Genomic DNA, 14,929 nt, shown 5'->3' with positions numbered 1-14,929 from the left:
ATATACAAACACTGATGCATAGACTTGCATCCACATACACCAGATCAACACATTACAGTGTAATTACACTCGGACAATGGAAAAAAGTTTTTTTTTAAAACAGACTCATACTTGCAAATCCATATAAAACACAATTTATTTCTGCATATGGAAGTTGGTAGAGCAGGAGGTGGGTGGGAGACGGAAATGAGCACAGCCATCCAGCAGTATTGCAATGTGTGCATGTGTGTGTCTGTGCAGGTGTGTGTGTATGTTATCTTGTGTGCGTGTATGTGTGTGTAAGTGTGCTTGAGAGCCATTCCTGCGGCAGCAGCTAAGGCGCTGTAGCAGGACTAGGTGTTATCACTCATTCTGATTCCGTATTACAGCATGACGGATGGGCCCCCGCGGGCCGGCGAGCGTCGCCGCACGCTTATTACCGCAGCTCTTAAGTGGGAGTTGATTTAGCTTAAATAGGTTGTTTCATAAGGAGAAGACACCAGCGCTGTCACCACTGCTCTGCACCTCGCTACAGCAAACCGCCACTCTAATTGAATAATGCCTCCTCTACATACCTATTAGGGTGCTTAGGTACATAGTGTGCCCCAATAATTGCTTATACAACCTGGCTAATTTGGCCTTCACCCTCTGCACACACACACACTAATACACACACAAAACACACCTCTCCCCAACGTGTGATATTCTTGCTGCTGATATGATCCACAGTATGTGTGTGCTCTATGTAGGTTAGTATTTTACAGTTTTCAGTGTTTGAAGATCACTATTGCTTCAGCGTATTAGCAAAAACAAAACAAATAAGCATGAGCTTGAGTCATAAATTCAGGATTTGATACTGCATATCTAATGTGATATTCCTTTAACCTGAATCCAATGGAATCATTGGATTCTGAATGCTATAAAAGTGCAAATAGACCTACACTGTAAAGGATTAGTGTTTCATTAGCATATCACAGGGAGATATTTGAGCATGCATGTTCCAATAATACAAGTGCCATGGTGTTTTAGCGTGGAGGTGGTTATGATGGGAGGAGGTTCGGATAAAGGCATTTCGATTAACGAAACCCTGATCCGTTTCCCTGTCTCTGTTAGCTTTAAGAGATTATTGCTGATGCAACAGTGCAATGGCATGTGAATTGTGCGCTGCTGTGGAGTGGAACCTGTGCCAACTCTCTGTAAGTGAACAAGGCGCCATGGATTCTTGCCAGCAACAACATACTCCCGGGAAAGCCGAAGTTGGCCGTCAATCATGGGCCCTCAAATGGAAAGCACCCATTTCTCACTAGACCCCCACTTCACTCAGTTTGTCAGACAGATGCACGATATTCATACACATATAAACAAACACACACACACACACAAAGGGGTACTGAATGTGAGAAAAACAGAATAAGCAGGCCCCAGAATGTCTTGATTAATCCCAAGCAGCTGCACTGTGATTTCAAGACCTCATGAACAGCAAGGGAATTTCACCAGCTCTCTTGCTTTAGGTCAAAAATGATCAGGTTCAAATATAATTTTAATCACTGGACTGAATTCAAAATATATGGAGTTGGTATCTACTAGACATGCAATGCAAAAACTTCAAACCTTTTTTAGTAAGTCACAATCATTTTATATCATATCTTGAATCAGAGTTAAATGTATATTGTATACTAAGTGGACATATTCTTGTCCCACTTAAGTTATAAAGCATATCACTGGGATAACATTATTTTTTAGGTGGTTTTGAGTCCATGTGAATACTTTGGAATTACTTTAATTACTAAATAATGCCATAAATCAGCTCTTCCCAGCTGGGAGCATTTTAAGTTGCTTGTTAATTTCTTTCTTTATTGACTAAAAATCTTTAGCCTGGAGTTTAGTGAATTTCTTTCATATCACTGTTATTCTGATGCACCATATCCCAATGCAGAGTGATTAGAAGGGAACCTACTAGGCTTTTTCACAGCAGATACTTTTTTGGTCATAGTTTAAAAATCACAGGTGTAAATAATGATATTAACAGCGTCTCTCTTCTATTTAGTTGTGCCAGTAAGACATGACAGTCTGACAGTGAGCCAGCATGCAAAACACCAGGACCTTGAAACCAAAGCCGTATTGTATTATTTACACCTGTGCATTTACCTGTGACATCTCAAAGGTTCTTCCATAGAAAAATGCCAATTAGCAGAGGAGAGGAGGTACTTATGACACAGACAATATTTAACTTAGATGTATGTATTTTTCCCCCAAAACTCTGAGATTTGAAAAAGTGTATAAAAGAGTATGCATAGTCTAATATCGACCAGTCATAAGCAGCCTTGCTAGGGGAAAAAGTTCCTCTCTTTATCCTTTTCAGCAAGGCAACTGTTTTACTTCTCTCTTATTATTATTATTATTAGACCTATTCAGATGTTAAGTTATTCTTTTTTTATTTAAACCATGTTTTGGGGGCTGGAATAAGCTTTAATTGCTATTGCAACACTTTTACTGTTACTTGTCTTGAAGCTCTAACTGCACATTTTTGTAACTTTGATGGGTTAGGGTTAGCTGAATTAGGGTTAGGATGGCTTTAAGCAGTAAATTCACCTTTTATTTTTGTTTTCATTTGGTAAAATAAATATATGTGTTAAGTAACCCTATGCATAGACTTATTATCCAAGAAGAAATGAAGAACTGAAGGCTAAGCCAGTTGGAAACTACTGTCTTACATAATAAAGCAACATTAACAAAACATCACAAATGTCAGAAAAAATGACTGAATGATAACCAACAATGGAGTGCTTGGATTTGTCAATTAACTAAAGGGAAGATTATGTTAGAATCTACAGTTAAAGGTTTGATATTTATAATTACGCATCTTGTTGGGATCTACACAGGCACTATATGCACACACACAAACAGGCACCCACACACACACACACACACACACACACACACACACAATACTCCTCCCATACACATAATTGATCACACACACACAAATTCCACCCCACAAATTCCCTCACGCATGCACACATAATATGCTTCCCATCAACACAGAAACATTTACGAGTATACATTTGTGCAAAATGTGTGCATACATGGCCATACACACACACCCTGTGGCTGCTTTGGTGTGCCACCCCGCTCTCTTTCCCATGCGTGCTTGCTGTGCCCTCTGGTTGGCGGTGATTGATGACGGCCATGGGGAGGCAGATCATTTGGGTGGCCCCATCTACACAGGACGTAAATCAAATCAGCTTCGCTAATGATTCTCAGACGCTCATCTGGCAGCCACTGCCAGAACCCTATCGGGTCTTGCATGGAGGGACAGAAGTAACATCAATAAGTCCCAGAACGATTTTATGTGACCAACTGTTCCAGGGATTGATGTCCATTTCCTCAAAGATTTCTAGGTGAAGGGAGAACACCTCTGTCTAGGAAAAATCATGCAGCATCACAAGTCTGTAATGGATTCATGTGTGGTGTGTGTGAGCATGTGTGTGTAGCACTATGGATATGCATATATTTAAAGGTGATGCAAGGTGATGTAATGCAGCTGAATAGGAAGAATTTCTTCACTGGAATATCTGATATCAGCTCCTCCAAGGTAAGAATCTACAAACAATCAAACAGGTATTGCTAGTGAAGAGAAAGAAAAACTCAAAATCCTCCACACTGTCTGTGAAACACTGTGGATCCAATCCTGTTGCTAGCTATGATGTGATGGATAACCCTGGCAGGCGAGAGGACCTCAGCCCTCAGGCCTCCGGGGGTGACCCATTACAACTTTTCATTAAAACGTCTGTCCGATGCACCGCCTTGATTTGTCCATAATTTATGATGCCATTACAGGCTAATTAGTGCCAGGATCCCTCTGCCCTGCGTGGCATGCCAGGCCCTTGCCAGTTAAGAGAGGGCACACACTGCTGGCTTTAGCATCGCAAGTGCTTGTAAAGGCTACTCTCACCAGTCATGGCTTCATTTTCCTTTTAAACTGTGGTCGCAAAAGCAGGTAAATAAAGTACACTGCCATATAAAAAACACAACAAGTATATCACACCTTTGACACTGTTTCAACTGTGGGACCATTTTCATATAGGATGACATGCAACCAGGGATGGCTGTGGTGCTAAAAGTGTGAGTGGACGAATATGAACTGTTTGAAGAGACACTGAACTTTATAAAAACAAACAGTATTTAAAGTTCAATAGTAAAGTTATGGCCAGTACCCGGTGAATCAGATCTGTGTATTCCAAATCACTTTGGTGTTGGTAGTTGGAGGATGACTTGATCCATCCATTTTTTGCTGATGAAGGTGGAATTTCTATTTCTGCAGCTGGTGCTCTTTTGTTCAGCCTTTGTGGCTATCACTGCTCATGCTCATACAGTATCAGTTAAAAGTTTGAACACATTTCCTCATTCAAGGAATTGGGAAAGCGTGTCCTAACTTTTGACTTTTATATGACAATGCTGATGGGGTAAATAACTTTCCTTTTCAGAGATTAATTTAAATCTTCCTTTGTCTTTACTGTTATTTGACCCGAGCAGAGGCCTTGTAAAATTTAAAATGTGCATCATCTGCATACAGAACAAATGTTTAACAGTAGCCTAGCAGAGCAGAGACTGACTGTCCTCGGCAGCTTGTCTATAAGATTGGAGGGGAGGGAGGGGTGGTCTCATCAAAGCCAGTGCACCCATGCATGAAAGTCAATCCACTGCTTGTGTGTGTTTTATTTATTCATTAGTGACACGCGGCTTGAAAAGGAAGAAGAAAAAAGACAAGAAAGTTCCATTCAAATAAGCATGGCATCCCTAGAGCGGGATTGTAAGAGAGAGAGAGAGAGAGAGGGAGAGGGAGACAGAGGAGGGGGGAGAGATTGTGTGTGTGTGTGTGTGTGTGTGTGTGTGTGTGTGTGTGTGTGTGTGTGTGTGTGTGTGTGTGTGTGTGTGTGTGTGTGTGTGTGGAAAACAGGGTGCAAGAGGAAAGGGAGATGAGGGAAGAGAAGAGTGGGATGACTTCTTTTAATTTGGGGAACCCCCCGGGGGAAATCGAGCCCGTGAACACGCAATTATGACAGTCATCAGTGAAGCGCGCACGTGAGAAAGTGGGGCGCTGGGCGTAAAGAGAAAGAGAAGGAGGAAATTATTTGAAGTATTATTATCATCATCTCAAGTCTCAGCCACCCCTCCCCCACTGATCACTCACATACACATGCCAGTATACAAGAGCACATGCACACACGCATGAACATATAAATCTCCACATGCTTCAGTTTGGGAATGAAATGTAACAAATATCCAGGTAATCTATTAAAATTAACTGACAGTTTTTGGGGTGGGGGAGGAGCATGGCCATCATCACTGGCCAATTATCATCTTATTATGGGTGTTAAGTGCCTCATATTAGGGTCAGTGCCCTCATTTCAAGGGAGAAAATAATTGTTAACCTCTGTAATAGTGATACACAGAACCTATTTAACTCACCCCAGGGGGACCTCATACCCCGCACACATACAAACTGTGAGTGCGTTGCCCGGAAGTTCAAAACATTTGTGGCACTTTATCCAGTTTTCAACACATACATCAATCAGTGACCAGTAGTGTCACATATTTTCTGTAAGTATATGAAACAATATTTAGTTGTGTGTTGTAGCCTTGCATTTAGTTCTATGCAAGCTATTTTTAGCTGTTTAACAGCAGTCTCAGCCACTTGCTCCCACGCCATGTTTTGCATGTGAGCTCTAATATCAATTTGCTGTACAGTTAAACTGACAGTGGAATTTTGTGACAGCAATTTAAGCATTTTCCACTATGGTAAAACTGTCCCCTAATCTTTTGCTTGTAAAAAAAAAAAAAAAAACTAACACAGTCATAGTGCCACTGTCCTCTGATTTTTGATAGTCACAATAAACCTGCCTGCACCATGCAAAGGCAAAGAAAGGCAAGTTTATTTGTAAACACATTTCTTATTCAAGGGAAATTAAAAGTGCTTCACATTCAAACGTATAAAAACTTAAAGTGGCAAAAAAAATATTAAAATTCAGATTTTAAAGAAAAGAAACCTTAAAAGAAATGCAAAAAACATTGATATACATAGATACAGGACCGGTAAAGATGTAAGGGTAAGATGGTTAATGAGCAGTAATTACAGTTCACTCAAAGGCAGTGCAGATAATTAAAGTTTTTAACCTGGATTTAAAGATGGTCAAAGTTGGAGCAAGTCTAATATCCTCTGGAAGTTTGTTCCAGCTCTGTGGTGCACAGTGACTGAATGCTTCCTCCTCTTCTTGACATTAGGGCTTAAATGACTAGTTGATTAAGAGAAAATTATTTGGCAATCATTTTTAATACTAATAATATTAAAAATAATAACTTGAACTTGAATTTTCTAAGTTGATTTCTTAAAAAGTATTTTATTAAGCAGAAATGCCAACCACTCTCTTAAAACTGCTTTCAAATAAAAGGATCTTTGGCTTTCTTCTGTTTCATACCCTTGAAAATGGTCAAATCGTCAGGTTTTGGACTGTTGGTCGGACAAAACAAGATTTCATCATCTTAGACTACGAAAAACTTTTATGGATCTTTTTCACCTTTCCACTATTTTATGACAAAAAGCTGCAGCCTGCCTTTAATCAGACGCAATCTAGAGAGACATACGGTCAATACATGACATACAAAGGAGATCAAAGTCACTTTTTTGGGTTGGGAATTCAATAGTGCTGAACACATGACTAAGGTAAAATTCTCATTAGACTGAACCAGAATGTTTTTATAAATAATCACATCTTTGACTCATGGCAAGTGCAATAAACGTGTAGGAGTTTGAGATTTGGCAGCCTCTTTAAAAGTTGATTCCCTTTCAAAATAGAGTAAGCGATGAAAATTGGAAGTCCTTCAAGGATATATGCAACGCTGCACTTCCCCTCAACAGTCCACAAGAAGAGACAAGAGACTCAGTAAAGTGTGTTTTCCAATAACTTTTTCTTTTGAGTCAGGTAAAACCAAATCCACTTAGCTTGTAGATAACAGTCAATTTTATATGAATGACTCTCCTAAGTCAACCTGGGGTATATGATTTTAGGAAATCGCTATTTGCAAATAACTTTCAATTCCTTTCCAGCTTAAATCAAGTTTTTTCAGAAAATTCTCTTTGTGGTATATTGCATCTGGCTGAGTGGCCTTTATTGCGCTGGCTCTCAGGTGGGCTTTTATATGGGAAGGCCGGACCCCGGGGTCCTGTGTCGCCTCCGGCTTATATTGAGACAGACACCAAAGTGACGATCTCCCCCAATAGCCTGACTCTCTCATTCAGCGAATCCTCTAAGTGAGTTACCTGTCTAGGAAGGTGGCTTAGATAGAATGAAACACTCACTTGTCACTTTTATTAACCCTCTTATACCCCCTTTCCCCCTCAACACCCCCCACCAAACCCCACAACCCCCGTACTATTGCTCTAACCCTCTATTCCCACCTAACAAAATCCCCATCTTTCTTTTCTTTTCTCCCCTACATTAACCCGCAATTCTCCCTATCACACCCCCTAAAGCCAAAATCATCTCCGTTTTGCATAATGCTCCACTTAAACTGATAGCAGTGACATGAGCGGGAGGGCACTCGGAGTGAGATGGAGAGAATGGGGAAGTGATGAAGCTTTGTCCTCTCTCACTCAGTCTCACTCTCTGTCTCTCTCCCTTTGCGGCTGGCTGTGTATGGCATCAGATTTGTGTCAATCTGTAAATTGTGTGAAAACAGTAAAATAAATCCCATCAAAATTTTATAAAGTCCTATAGATGATGACTTCAGATTGCTTGTTTTGTCCAACCAACTGTCTAAAACCCGAAAGGTATTCAAATTATGATTTTTATTTTTATTTTTTTTTTAAACAGAAAAGTAGCATATCCTGACATTTAACAAGCTGAAACCAGAAAATGATCATTATTCTCTCTCAAATTCTTATTTTTGTTTGATATTTAAGAAGTTTTATTTAATTATATTGACTCAAATCTGATTCCATGGCTGTGATGCCTGCTGGCAGTTATTATCCACAAGGTCGCAGTTGGTCCCTTGTCCCATGAGCAGGACACAACCCCTTCCTAATGTGGTCCCCCACTAGGCCTGATCCCATGAAGCCATACACTCACTGCACTACCCCTCCTCTTCCTCCTTAGCACACATACACACACAGATACACACACACTATACACATACAATATACCCTGCCCATCCATCTGAGTAAGCTTTACTCCCTTCGACCGCAGGCTTGTGCTACTCAAGTGTGGTTCCTGGAAGCAAGACGAGGAGATTATGTCTATTATGTCGTCAAAGTGATTCTGATTCATGATGTAAGACATTATCAGTGTGTTACAACACAGTGTTTCATTTTTATTGGGTATTTAAGGGTAGTTTAAATGTGGAACAGTCCTGAAAATAGATAGGTCTACAAACTTTAACTGCAGTTTAAAAAAAAATTATTAAGTCAATAGACAGGATATTAAACAATTTTGAAAATGTTTTAATTATGCAAGTCTTATATCAGGGAACAATGCAGATTAAACTATTAATTAATCCAAAAAGTTGCAAATTAATTTTAAATTTTAAAAAAACTGTGAAAATGATGTAACTTTGATGTCAATTGTGTATTATATCTTGATCAGATTATGCTGCCTTAGTCATGAATATAACACATTATGTAAGTTTCTCTGGATGACAGCATCTGCCAGATAAATGTGAATAATAATATCTACAAATTTTGGGTGTATGCAAGATTTTCACCAGGCTGAAGCGTTTTGTAACTACACAAACAACACTGTCGACTCTAAATCAACTCATCCATGCTGTCAAAATTCATTCACTTTATGTATCAGATATTAACAAGAAATGATGCAGGAATCTAAAAAGAGACTTCAAAGATTTCGGAGAGAAAACAAAGGAAAAGACTTGCACTGTCGACATCTCTATCTATCTTTCCTCGTGTGACACATTCTTAAATATTCCAATCGAGAAGTGGGCAGAGACACAACACAACCTCATGAATTCAAATGGCGGATGCCCCGAATGCCAATGTCTTCAGTCTTTCCTGCTGCTACTAATTTATATTTTCCATAAGGGTCCTTAAACGACAAATGGAAGTCAGTCCGTGCCCTTCTATCCCTCCCTGCCTCCCCCCTGGGGACAAAGGCGGTCAAAAGTCAAGGAAATTCTGATTCCTCAGCACAGCACACCAAGGGCACCTAAACACAAACCAAACAGCTCCCACAATGCCTCAGCATTGGCAAACTTGGACTCCCTCCCTCAGAGATCTGCTAGTATTCTAAATGGTAATTATTACACACACACACACACACGCAGGCATGCAGACGCACTACCTGGACTGTACAGATGAGATGCAAAAGACAAAGAGGAGAAAGGGAGGAGTTCAGGGAGAGGCAGAAGAGAAGATGAGGTGTAGTGAGAAAAAAAAATGGAAAAGTGTAGCAAACCAGAAAAAAAGTGAGAATGCAAGAAAAAAAAGTGGTGGATATGTAAATGTGGAGTCAGAGAGTTCAGGAGGAGAGAGGAGGTATAATGTGCTGAGCTGACCTGGGGGCCGCGGGGGCTGAGTGTCCAGGGGCCAGTGGGGGGACGGTGGCCAGATCTCAGTGGTTATCATTATGTTGAGGGGGAGGTCTTCACCATCCTTATCTCAATCCCTCCCCCCTTCGGTCTCAGACTCCATTTCTCTCCCAGGGCAAAGGTGAGGCGGCCTGGGGAGCAGTGGAAGGTGAAGGGTAACGCAGGGCAGGCACGGGGTCGGTGGCTGTCGTTAGCGATGCAGCTTGAACTGCTCACCCTTGAAGTTTTACTCCCCAAGTTTTTTTGTGTGTTTTTTTCCCTTTTTTGTCACACACTGTCTCATTCTTTCACTGCAGCCAGACTAAGCTGAGATAGATAAAAAGTCCCCTCCTGAATTTTAATAGGTCAAATGTTTCATTGAGAGAAATTGTTGGGGGAAGTTAGCCAAAAAGTGTTGGAAGGAATCAAAAACACAGAAGCAAAAAATATGAATTAAATAAGATTAATCAGGAATGGGAAATGTTATGCATTTGTATCTATAGACAGATAACCAGTACAGGTCTGAATGCTTGACCCCTACAGTGAGGGGATCCAGTGGCTCTGTTATGCTGTGGGGGGGGGGAGGGTTGGGGGGTTTGCTGGTATGGTTTGGGTCCACTTGACCCCTTAGAGGGAACGGTCACTGCAAATCAGTTGTTCTGAGTGTTGACCTTTATCCTATGATGAAATATTTCTATCCTGATGGGAGTGGTCTCTTCCAGGATTGCAATGCCCCCATCCATAGGACACAATGGGTCACTGAATGATTTGATGAAAATTATGTGAATTATATGCTATGGCCTTCACAGTCACCAGATTTCAACCCAACTGAACACCTATGACGTGTTAGACAGCGCTCTGCACCACCATCATCAAAACATCAAATGAGGGAATATCTTTTAGAAGATTGTAGAGTTCAGAGACTTTAAGAATCAATGCCAAAGTGCACTGAAGCTGTTCTGGCAGCACATAGTGACCCAACACCTTACTAAGACACTTTATATCGGCTTTTCCTTTAATTTGTCACTGGTCTATGTATCTCTGCATCTATATATGTTCGTGATAAAAAACACTACACAAATACAGTATAATTTAATATGTGAACAGAACATATGATCCTTTGGCTATGATCCTTTGGCTTTCTGCAGCTACATTTCATCTCATCCAGGTTTTCTAGTACCGGATGATTCTACAGATTCTAGAGATGGGGGGGGAAATGGGCAGAAAAAAAGAAAAGAAAGGCGTTCAAGTGGGAGATGAGAAGCTAGAAGGACCCTTAACACTTTAGATCTATGAGATCAAATACACACACGCACACATGCCTGTCTAAAACACATGGCACTTTCCATAGATTAGAAATCATCTCAGTTTACAAAAGCCTCGTTCCACAAAAGGTGTTCTTTTCACAGAGGCAAGGCCGCCAGGCGCAAAGAAGAGCCCCAGGCCCTTTCATTGTCAGGCTCGTTCTTTTCTTTTCTTTGCCGCCAACAATACCACCCTCTTTATCAGTGCAATTACAGCACAAACAGACTCATCATTGGCCCAACTGTCCTCTCCTATCGCCTCCATTTCCACAAGCAACCTAATTAGTCCTAAAGAGAGAAAAGCCAATGAGGCAGAGGCGAGCAGAGAGGCAGAAAGAGAAAAGACCAGCTATCATGTCCATTTGTGTGTGTTTGGAACAGCAATTGTATGCGTTTGTGTGTCTGTGTATGAATTTTCCGCTCTCTGTTTTTCCCCTTTCTTTTTGTTGTTGTTGTCCTCACTCTTTCTATCTCCTTTTTTTCCAGAGAAAGAAAGCCTTCAAAGGAGCGATTGTGCAGAGCGGCTGAAGTGGTCTGTTGGTAAGCGGACAGCAGAGCAACACAACAAACATGGCTGGCACTAATCAGGGCCCCGGCTAATGTAAACAATGTCATTTTTTGCCCTTAATGAGCCAATTTTCCGCAGATACGAGAGGGCTAACAATTGGGGCAGCGCCTTTGATGTGATTCATCTGAAGGTTTGTTTGTGATCGCTTGGCACTTTTTGTTGGAAGCCCTGCGCCCAGCTGCTTTCATCTACCCCTGAAAAGGGAGAGCCACGACTCACTTGGGTACAGAGGGAGGGGGGCGGAATAAAAATAATAATTTTCTTTTCTTTCCCTTTTTTTAAAAGACAACCACCCTCCCTCCTTTTATTATAAACTAGTCATAATCAGCTGACCAGCCCCCTTCTTCTGGTCTCCCTCCCCTTTAGCCCCCCCCCACCCACCCACACACTTCTGTGAACATGCATACATATACAAGAGCGAAGGAGCATCGTCCAGTAGGGATGAAAAAAAAAAAAAAGAGCATCGTTCGTGCCGGGTGTCTATAGCGATCAAATAGCAAACTCATTAAAAGGCGCCCTGGTGTGCGAGCGGTGGACACTGACAGGGCCTTCATTAACATGGTGCTGACAAAAGGTGAGACAGACCAAAGAGGCAGCCGGCAGGCCAGGTGCGTGTGCCGCGGCGCCTTTCAAGATGGCACCATAGCCAGAGGCAGGCGGGCTGGCAAGCACACTCCATCAAATGGCATACTGACCAAGAACAAGCTTATTCTGGTGAGAGAGAAAAACAGAGAGAGAGAGTGTGATAGAGAGATACATTGTTTTTCAGTGTGAACCTAATCCTTTAAACTTCAAGTCAAGCTAATCCTGTCATATTCCTTACAAGCAAAGATCCATTTCATGAAGCAGATCACAAAAGCAAGTCTTTTCAATGAGTCCCTGGACCAGTAAAACATGTCCTGTGCTGATTATCATAGTAAAGTGAACTCTTCAAAGTTCAGAAAAAGGCCACAAGAACACACAAATAACAAAAACAAAACAGGAAAGGGGAGAGAGGGAGCGATATTGATGCAATGAAGGTAGTCAAAGGTAATGACCAAAGGCAATACATCGCCTCATGTCCAGGACTATTCCAATCAATCACTGGAGCTGAAGTGAAGTCAACTCCAGGCTAGTCAGTCAGCCAGGCCCCCATTCCAAGCAAATATATACATACACACACACGCACACAAACACACACACACACACACACACATACACACACACACACCTCTGCCTGCCTCTCTGGCCATGAGTCAGGGGCCCTCTGGGGCCAACCACAAACACACACACATAAACACACACCCTGCACCTGCTGGGCCCTGAAGTTACCAGCTGTCACCTCCACGTGTTCTGTGCCGTCTGTTTAGTGTGTGTGTGTGTGTGTGTGTGTGTGTGTGTGTGTGTGTGTGTGTGTGTGTGTGTGTGTGTGTGTGTGTGTGTGTGTGTGTGTGTGTGTGTGTGTGTGTGTGTGTGTGTGTGTGTGTGTGAAGAGTAAAGGGTTGCAGCAAAGTTATACACCTCAGCTGGGCCATGAACAGATAGGATGAAAATGATGAGGGACCTTCAAGGACATTTACCTGCATCCCACAAATGTTCGAATAAAACCAATTAAAAACACCAGCATGTTTTTGTTTGACAATTGTTGATTATTGTATTTATTAAATATACGTGAGTAGTTCTGTTCACCCATGGAAGAACAATTAATCGTTAAATCAAATCAGAAATGTGGAGATTTTAATGACAATGACCTGTACATACTGGAAACGTTTTCAAAGATCAGGAAAAAGGGATACTGATGCTGAAAATAATTCTTTACATCAGTGGTAATGAACCAATTAGTCAATTAATCAATTAGTTGTTTGGTAGAAAACTATCAACATTAGGCAAAAAAGTCAAACAGTGGCTGGTTCCTGCTCCTCAGATGTTAAGAGTTGCTGTTTTTCTTTGTTTTAAATCATTGAGAAGTGACTCACTTTGATTCTGGACTTTTGGTTGGACAAAACAAGCTATTTAAAGACTTCTCTGGGAAATAGGATTTAAGTTGGCCTAATGGCCCGAGGGTTTAAAGCTCTGACCATGAACCGCAACATCCCCATTTGTGAGTCGGGTCAGCTGACCTTTGAGGCATATCATTTCTCACTGATTTACTCACCTTTCTACCACCGACTAGATCATAAAAAACATAATTTTTCCCCAAAGAAACTGTAAAAAAAAAAAAAAAATGTTTGCGTGTTTTTAGATATTTTATAGACTAAACAATTAACCAATTAACTTTGCAGCCCTACATCACAGTTGTTACTACAGTAAAAAGTATAAACTAACAACTGATGCACCCAGTAACAGAACAAATAACTATTAACCAGTAAAATGGATAGTTTTGGTGCGAAAATAAGACACATTACAGTGTTTACCTCTAGGGCACGACCTTAATCCTGAGCTCCTGCCCCATCTCTGTAAGGGACAGAGAGATAGGAAGCCAGGCTCAGACAACAATGAAAAACATGTCTAGTTTGGGGGTGGGGGGGGGGAATCAATAATGTGTTGTGATGTGAAACTGATTCCCCACTGGATTTCGCCGTGCTCCGTGCAAGCCTATTCTCTATGTGGCCCTGAGGTAAATAGTGTACTTTGTTACAGTGTGTAGCAGTAAGCCTTGGAGACCTGTGCACCGATTAAGCCGTACTGGAGCATATTAGCCCAGGCCATGTCATGGCAGGCTGAAACAGGCATGGCACGGAAGTGAAAAGGATGAAGACAGGGACCACCAGAGGGAAAGAAAGAGGATCAAAAGAGAATAAAATGAAAGAAAAAAAACTGGATGTGAGGGCAAAAAGAGGAGAGAAAATGTGACGGAGGAGTACAAAAGGAATAGAGAAAGCATAAGAGACAAAATATGTGACAGAGAGAGAAGAACGAGCAACAGAAATGACATTTGTTTGACTTCATGTCATACAGAGCTTGTGCGTGCATCATCATCATCATCATCATCATATGGAGGCGTCATTCCTACACAAATGCATTCTCACGTACAGAGAAAGTCTGGATGTGTAGCAAGCCCGAGACACTTCATGGTGTCACTGCTGACAGTAAAGAGAAAGACTGTGGGGATGGCTAACAGGAGTGATAGCACGGCGGAGGAGGATGGAGGGAGGAAAAGAGAGACAGGACAAGGGTAAAGAGAGTGACAAATTCCCTGCTGATGACTATTTACAGGCTATTCCCCCTCACTGCAGAAACCTGAGGCCTCAACCCCCTTTCTCATTTTCTCCTCTTTATTTATCCCTCTCCTTCCTTCTGTGGCAAATTTGTCACTTTTGCATAAATCGTGCTATACACTGGTGTGGAGTGGTGTGAGGCGCTGGTGGAAGTGGGATGGCGAGATGAGCAGGCCGAGGTGTGATGAAGAAAGTGGGGAGGATAATGGAAGGGAGGGCAGAGCAGAGTTGATAGCAGCAATTCCTTCTTCAATCTCTGAGGGAGATAAAAAAAGAATATCTGACCATCTTCCTAACCCCCC

This window comes from Scomber scombrus, chromosome 7 (genome assembly GCF_963691925.1).
Source record: "Scomber scombrus chromosome 7, fScoSco1.1, whole genome shotgun sequence".
Taxonomy (NCBI): Eukaryota; Metazoa; Chordata; class Actinopteri; order Scombriformes; family Scombridae; genus Scomber; species Scomber scombrus.
This window is presented reverse-complemented; position numbering follows the sequence as displayed.